The sequence below is a fragment of the Silene latifolia genome, chromosome X (assembly GCF_048544455.1).
Source record: "Silene latifolia isolate original U9 population chromosome X, ASM4854445v1, whole genome shotgun sequence".
NCBI classification, from domain to species: domain Eukaryota; kingdom Viridiplantae; phylum Streptophyta; class Magnoliopsida; order Caryophyllales; family Caryophyllaceae; genus Silene; species Silene latifolia.
In genome coordinates, this window is record NC_133537.1 from 232,735,936 (window position 1) to 232,744,730 (window position 8,795).

Genomic DNA, 8,795 nt, shown 5'->3' on the forward strand with positions numbered 1-8,795 from the left:
AGACCGGATCTGAATAAGCCAACTACTACAAATAACCAAGAGTACTCCAATTGTAGTGCCTGCACTAGTATCCACACGAATGAATAGGAGATGTAATTTGTATGCTAGTACACAAGATAAGGTTTTAATATCTCTCACATAATAATAGGATGGCTGAAACTGACTACCATATATCTGTATATATAGGAGAGTAGCAACTCAGTTTTCTAAACAATCCCTTACTTTAATCGTAACTGGGCCTAATCTAATTAGAGCACTATTTCCATATAAAAAAGAAACACAATATCATCTTGTGTGTGACTCAATTAGCCCGTTTAATTCTACATGAATACTTAAACTCATTTAAGACTCGGTCCGTAAGCGGCTTCTAGAAAAACGTTACGGTTATATATAATATAAACCGTGTTACCTTAATTGGACTTTGGACATAAATCCAACAAATTTGACAACAATTCCCCACTCAACTGAATTTTATTGATGAGAATGGTAAGATACAACGTGCACGAGTAGTATATTATTGGCTCTTGATGGAGCGGGTCGTTTTCCACTATCAAACACATTTATGTCCAACTACTAGCATAGCGAGTAAGTCAAAGTCGACCCGAAAGGACGGGGGTATTCGGATCGTTCAATCTATATGTAGTTGCACTAGGATTGTCACAATTGTATTGGATTGATTGTCTAATCTAATGAAAAGCAATAAGTAATTAAAGGTAAAATAAGCAATAAAAGTAAAGATGTAAACAAATGATAAAAGACACTAGGGTGTCATAGGTTCATAGGGGAATCATGATGCAATCACAATAACGAGTCATACAAACGATCAAAGTTATGTTGCAACCAAGTTGATTTATGTCTTACAATTCCTAAGGAGACTTAGGTCTTGGAGTCTAGTTGATTTATAGTTTACGACACCTACAATGACTTCGTTCTCCCTATTCAACTATATGCATGGTCTAACAATCATTGAGTTGTTTTATGTCTTACAAGTCTTGTTAAAGAGATAGAGAATCATGCTAGGTTTCAATCAAGCATTACATCTAACATAACATTTCCATAAGTTGAAAACACAACAAGCAATCATTCATATGAACTCATTAATCATGGATATACCCCATAACTACTCCCTTAATCTCTCACTAACCCTAGCTAAAAGACTACTCACAAAACATCATGGTTTCCATGTCAATAATGGTGTCAAACATCACAACACAAATAAACATGATGATTAAGCATGATAACAAACAAAAGATTAGTAAGCAAATAATGAGATTAAGAAAGTTACCAACTTGGAAAGTAAAGATGAATATAAATAAAAGGGAATCCTTAAATAAAGGTGGAGACTTGTCACTTTGTAACACCCCGTGTTAATTAATCACTATTATTATATATTTTATTTTAATGAAAATTGATTATGAAATTTTTCCGATGTTTTAAACTATTCTTTTAAATTTTTATAAATAAACTTTAAATCCGATTCATATTTTAACATAATAAAATAATATTAATTTTATGTATTTTCGAACTAATAAAATTGGATGATTATAAAAATCAAATTTCTAATTTCGTATAGAAAAATTTACCACACTTTACCTTTTGACATAATGTCATAATTTATAATTATTTCCGCCTCAAATTAACCCGATTAAATTTCAAAATATTTTATTCAACGTCTAAGAAATACTTTACGCTTTTCAAACTCAGCATGTGACATTTTAACACTGTCGGAATTTTAATCAAGGATAATTTATTAACCGCTATTTTCACTTTACAGACGATTTCGAACCCATTATTACAGACGTTTATTAATATGTACAGTTTCACCGCTCAAACTCCCATAGAATGCAAGTGGTAGCTTGTTGTTATGTGCAAGTGGACTGATTATTTCTGCAACTACCAACTTCTTCCCTGTTCACTCACTGCAAAGAACAAACATTCTCTTTTACTCATTTACACCTTATTTATCATGTCACTGTTCAATCTTCACTGTTGTTAAGTTTCTTGCCCTATAAATAGGACCATCACCATCGTCACCCAATACCATGATCACATCCTTTAAACCACCATAAGAGTCCGACTTGATACCAAAACTGAGATGGTCACCTAAACGCCCTTTACTTACGTTGTCCCAGTAAAAAGATAAACCTGTTTACGATAAAACAAACCCGATATCGATACGCCAGCATACCACACGACACCATTGCTACCATTCACGCCTACACCATTCATCATCACCATTCCCGTTTACCACCTGCTTATCACTCACACAAACACCATGCCACCTTTCGCCTCCGTCCCGTTGTTCCCATATCGCAACACGAAACAAACCCGAGTCAGCCTGTCACGACAACAACCACCGGTCACAAAATCAACTTACCATAACCATCGACATTAACAACAATAAATAACAACATGAAAACCTGAACTACCTTCATCACAACCATCGATCATAAAATCAACACCGTTAAACCTGTTTTATTCGCCGCCGTAAACAACCTGGTACTCACCATTGGCCGCCAATCACCACCATCAACCACCACGGCCTCCTCCTGCCCTGTTTCCCCTGCTCCGTTGGTTTTCTGTCGAGCCCAGTACCTACCACGACCACCGCATCCCTCGTCGCGCCACCGTGAGATGCCAACACCCTTCCTCTTCTCCTTTATTATTATTTAATTGTTTCCCTTCTAATTTAACTCTCCTTCTGCCTTATCCCATCTAATTCGAACACCACAGGTCACCGAGATGCCTCTGTGACGCCACTTAAACCGCCTACCCTCGCCGTCGTTGTGGCTGTTTGCTTGGCTACGCCGATCGTGAGTTTAGTTGGATAAGGAGTTGTTTGTTTTTTTTTAAAAGATGGAAAATGGAAGTGGTGGGGGTTATAAGGGTAAACGTGAATACCAATGAGAGTTGGGACAAGTGAATGACGGGATTGACTTTTATATACACGCGCACCACCAATAATTTAAACTCGGGTTGAGTTATTTACGTTTCGTTACAAGACTTACATCTACGACAACAGACCTTAATAATTGAAACGATTACCTTTGACAAGTTATTTTTATTTTAAGACAGTAACCTAATCTTTCTCTTAACCTCCTTAATCTTAAAAAACTTGTTATGCTAATTATATTGATTATGTTTAAATTTGGATTCCATAAGTTTGTTTGGTATTAAAAATGAATTAGAAACATTAGACCACTAAATTTATTTATATCTTGTAATAATACGTATTGACTAACTTACTTGTTAAATGAGTTAATAATTCAATTATTTATGACACACTTTATAATTTGCTCATTAACATGATAAATATATAAATCACAATTTACATTATCGTTTACTATACATTTTATCCATTCATTAAGTATTATGCATTTTCCATATTCGTTAAGTTTAAATGATAATAATGACCTTAGAGTTAAATATTAAAATACAATATTTATTATTTTATGATATGGCATGTTTATTGTTATTTGATGCTTTATTGTTGAATTGTTAATTTTATATGGCTATTATAATGTGCATTCTATTTATGTTATATATGTCATTCCCAATATTATATTGATTATAATTATTAAATGTTGGAATAAATATCCTTTATGGATGATAATGAACTTTAAGACAATTTTAGTTTATTCTAAAAATCCATATCGTGACACCGTCACATGAGGTAAGAAATGAAAGTGATTAGTTATGTGTAGTTACACGGGCGACTGTGCTATAATGATACTTAGGAGTCTTAGTATACGGGATAGCTCGAGAGGTGTTCTTTATGAGGCCTTCGAGTATAGAAAAGCCAACTTCTTGATGGAGTTGTCTAATGAGAAGTGTCCATCGGCGTACGAAGGACAGAAGATGTAGCACCAGATAGGCCGGGTAGAGTCGCTGGTGATCCGAGAGTAGCGAGTGTTTGGCAATTCATAGATAGGGACTTGATCAGTCTCGTACTTCCTTTAGATAACACCAGCACTATGCTTTATGCTAGTGTGCACATTCGCGATCTTTATGGCTGGGTGTGCGGGATGTCGTGACTTGTGGGCTATCAGGTCACTTGCAGTTCACTCCTTTATGCTATCAGATAAGTAAGTTGATTTATACTAAGGAGTCCGGCCCTGCCAAGCCCTCTGGTGTTAGATGTAAACTATCATAGGATTGGCACGGTCTACGAGTATGGTGGATAATTGTATATGTCAGGTGAGATGCAAGCCGGGCATGTATAGTTATATATACACTACGGAGCCACGACTCGTCTGTATATTGGATGCTTATGTGAAAAATAATTTTTAAAATCAAATGGCTACCACAAGGTTTTATTTTTTTATCGTTCTATTCACCCACATGATTAAATAAACTAAAATATGAGATTTAAGTGTTATGTGTATTATGTGACTCTTATTTACGCATTATTGATCTAATTCGCATACCTGCTTTTGAATTATTAGGGATGTTAATAAAATGGTTAGGTTGCTCGCGCTCAGCATATTGTTGTTATATTTTTTTTTCAGGTACCAAGTTGATTAGGAGATGACACCGTTATGGGCACTATGGGAATCCAAGAGAGAATTTAATATTGTCTAAGTAGTTGTTTTGTAATTTGTATAACAACTCAGTTAATTAGTCATGTATAAGTGATCCATAGCGATCCGGATTTGGCATAATTTATTTATTACACTTAGTTAATTTTCCCCCATTAGTTTAATTAAGTCTTGTAAAAATACGGGTTGTTACAGTTGGTATCAGAGCGACCTTGTGAGCGTAAAAGAGAATTTAGTCTCAATTACCTAACAAGGTACGCCCCGGGAATACTCTGACTCATAAAATCGATAAGTGGTTAATAACTAGCACTACTTAGATTACTAAAAATGTGAGATCAGCTAGACACAAATAAGGCTTTTCAAATAATATATTGGGGTAAATGTTTATCAAGGGTAGATATGTTTGAAACATCATGATAGAATTGTTATCTTTTATCTTACCAATATGTTCTATGTTAAATTTTATTTTCGAGCCTCGTATTTACAAGACTCTAGTTACCCTTTGACTTAAGAGCTTATTTCTTGTCCCCCAACGTGAAACTTTGAATATCACTAGTCCTTGAACGTCACCTTAAAACCGTTACTGATGCGGATTTCTCTATGATAGGTTATTATGGAAGACCTTCCTCTTCTACACCCAGGCAACTTTGTCTACGATCCATTGGGAGTACCTATGGCAGATCATATTTATTACATGGGAAAATACATGGATTATTATGGGACAAGAGCTGACCTACAATACCTAGTAGACTCATATGTTAGAGGGTGACACTTGTTTTCACATTACCTACTACTGGGGATTGGGGTTACGCACGTAATTCGTACGTGAATGCATATTATGACCATATTACTCAAAGACTACCAGGACGTCCCGACTACTATACCTTTGACAATGTGGCACACACCTTCATTACCCATGAGGCTTACCTAGTATAACTTAGGATGAGAGCCCTGACAGTTCCTGAGGAAATCCCCATTATGTACGATGAGATCCCACCTATGGACTAGACTCAAACCTAGACAAGTCGAACCATAGTAGTAGCAAAACTTGGTTGTACGAGTTTCTTTTCTTTAAGATCTATGTCAGTTGAATTAGGAGTGTTAGTTGCTAAACAAGCATCTCTTTATGTTTGAATAATTTGCATGGAATAAAACTTTCTTTTTATGTTATGCATAATGCTATTTATTCTTTACTGATATGCATATCTTTAATTGTTGTTTTAAGTTATGCATGATATTAGTCAATCTTTTATTAATTAGCGCTTTTAATAAACGCTTAAAGAGATGTTTTACATAGGCTTTGTTACATCAAAAGTAGTGGTACAAAGTACTAAAGCTTAATATTCCCCTGAGGATGATGAACCCCTGCTTCCATAGGTTTCTTTCAGCAAATGGTCATAATAGATGTCCATAAGCTTGATATTGTCGTAATCTCCGACAAATACACTTCCACCACTAGAATCCATATCAACCAAGGCACTCCACTTGATGAATTTTTCCAAACGACCAAATAGCTTCACTAACTCGTCCTCCAAAATCCCTAACTCTTCCCTTTTCTGGTGCATTGTTTCCGTAAACAAAAAGGTTAATACTTGGCAAAATAGGACATCAATAATATAATATGAGTTAATTAAGCACTTACCTCTTGTGATATCCGCCTCCAAAGCAATTTGAGAACGTCGTAAGTCTATACCCATACCTAATATATTTCTTATCATCAACAACGATGGTGCTCGATCTAAAAACCTCGTTATGGCACTTTCTGTTAGTATTACCCTTAATCGAGTGAAGAACAACGGAATTCGATTATTAATGAAAGCAATCTTTTCCTCATAACGCCTCACCCTCTTAACGTATGCTCCAACAGGCATCTTGTGAAACCAAAAGAAAATTTTGGGAATAAGTAGAATGGAAAGGTTAGAGTGAGGTGTATTAAGGTTGTGAAGGCTTTATTTAGTACCTATTCCTTTATATAGGGGAGTCAATACTCATATAATAATTGGGGGGAAATCTTATAAAGCAAGATAGTAACAGTATAGGGATAAGTGATTGCTGGTTTGAAATGACTATTCGAGGTTTAAGAGAGTTTTGATAGAGTGGGACCCTACCAGTGAAGCGTAAAATCCAGTGATAATTATTACTGAGAGTTATGAGCAATTCGGAGATAGTTGATAATTTATGGGTGTTTAATAAGATAATAATCACGGTTAAGGTGCTACATATTTCAGTTACGAATTTACTCGCTACATTCATTAAGGATACGAGTAATATGATCCCTTACCAATATTCGAATAAAGGGTATAAAAGTACGAGTATAAAGGATTAGAACCCTATATCAATAACGGTCCATCATTTTATTTATTGGTGATTATTACAATCATTTAGCATAGATGGACGAATAACATTACAAAGAAAGCAAACATAACAACCAACACGACCATTGGAAGACTAAGCAAATTCTTCAACTCGTTGAGAGACTTCTTAATGGACTCGTGTAGCTCGTCGGGTGGGTTAGCCCCGTCGGAAGTTGATAGAGTCAAATTCATTTTAAATTTTGAGGGTTATGAAGAAATAGGAATGATGTAGTAAGTATGATGTTAGGAAATTGAGTTTTTATAATAGAGGAAAGTTACTGTAGCAGAGTCGTTGGAAATGGTTTAGAGTAGGATAGGGGTCTGTTGGAAATGGTTTAGAGTAGGATAGGTGTCCGTTGGAAATAGTAATAAAGGAAACTAGACGCTAACTAATCTGTACATATTAAAAGCCTATCCGATGATGGAAATTGAGAGAGTAGGAAACCTTAGAAATGCCATAACAAGTGAAAACTTTCGAGTCCATTTCGCACAGCCTCTCCCTTACGAATATAAGGAACTCGATTTTCTTAAGCTGGTCTTTTTTTTTTTCCGCAGCTTAAGGAATTCCACCATGTCAAACTTTTTTTTATCTGAGTCCTATGTACAAGTTTCGAGGACAAAACTTTTTCTAAGAGGGTATGTCTGTAACACACCGTGTTAATTAATCACTATTTTTCTATATTTTATTTTAATGAAAATTGATTATTAAATTTTTCCGATGTTTTAAACTATTCCTTTAAATTTTTAAAAATAAACTTTAAATCCGATTCATATTTTAACGTAATAAAATAATGTTAATTTTATGTATTTTCGAACTAATAAAATTGGATGATTATACCAAATTTCTAATTTCGTATAGAAAAATTTACCACACTTTACCTTTTGACATAATGTCATAATTTATAATTATTTCCGCTTCAAATTGACCCGATTAAATTTCAAATTATTTTGTTCAACGTCTAAGAAATACTTTACGCTTTTCAAACTCAGCATGTGACATTTTAACACTGTCGGAATTTTAATCAAGGATAATTTATTAACCGCTATTTTGACATTACAGATGATTTCGAACCCATTATTACAGATGTTTATTAATATGTACTGTTTCACCGCTCAAACTCCCATAGAATGCAAGTGGTAGCTTATTGTTATGTTCAAGTGGACTGATTATTTTTGTTACTACCCAACTTCTTCATTGTTCACTCACTGCAAAGAACAAACATTCTCTTTTACTCATTTACACCTTATTTTATCATGTCATTGTTCAATCGTCATTGTTGTTAAGTTCCTTGTTCTATAAATAGGACCATCACCATTGTCACCCATTACCATCTTCACATCCTTTAAACCACCATAAGAGTCCGACTTGATACCAAAATTGAGATGGTCACCTAAATGCCCTTTACTTACGTTGTCCCAGTAAAAAGATAAACTTGTATACGATAAAACAAACCCGATATCGATACGCCAGCATACCACACGACACCATTGCTACCACCATTCACGCCTACACCATTCATTATCACCATTCCCGTTTACCACTTGCTTATTACCCACATAAACACCACGCCACATTTCGCCTCCGTCCCGCTGTTCCCATATCGCAACACGAAACAAACCCGAGTCAGCCTGTCACTACAACAAACACCGGTCACAAATTCAACTTACCATAACCATCGACATTAACAACAATAACTAACAACAAGAAAAACTGAACTACCTTCATCACAACCATCGATCATCAAATCAAAACCGTTAAATCTGTTTTATACACCGCCGTGAACAACCTGGTACTCACCATTGGCCGCTAATCACCATCATCAACCACCACGGCCTCCTCCTGCCCTGTTTCCCCTGCTCCGTTGGTTTTCTGTCGAGCCGAGTACCTACCTCGACCACCGCA

The 8,795-nt window shown here is 35.4% G+C and overlaps 1 long non-coding RNA gene across 1 annotated transcript; it reads right to left on the minus strand.

Annotated features, from left to right (window-relative positions):
* Nucleotides 1-1,730: 1,730 nt before the first annotated feature.
* LOC141623837 (uncharacterized) lies at nt 1,731-2,912 on the minus strand. Its single transcript, XR_012533669.1, has 2 exons — nt 2,430-2,912; nt 1,731-2,338 (listed from the first exon to the last, which is right to left on the minus strand). It is a non-coding gene; the product is annotated as an uncharacterized LOC141623837 (long non-coding RNA).
* Nucleotides 2,913-8,795: the final 5,883 nt, after the last annotated feature.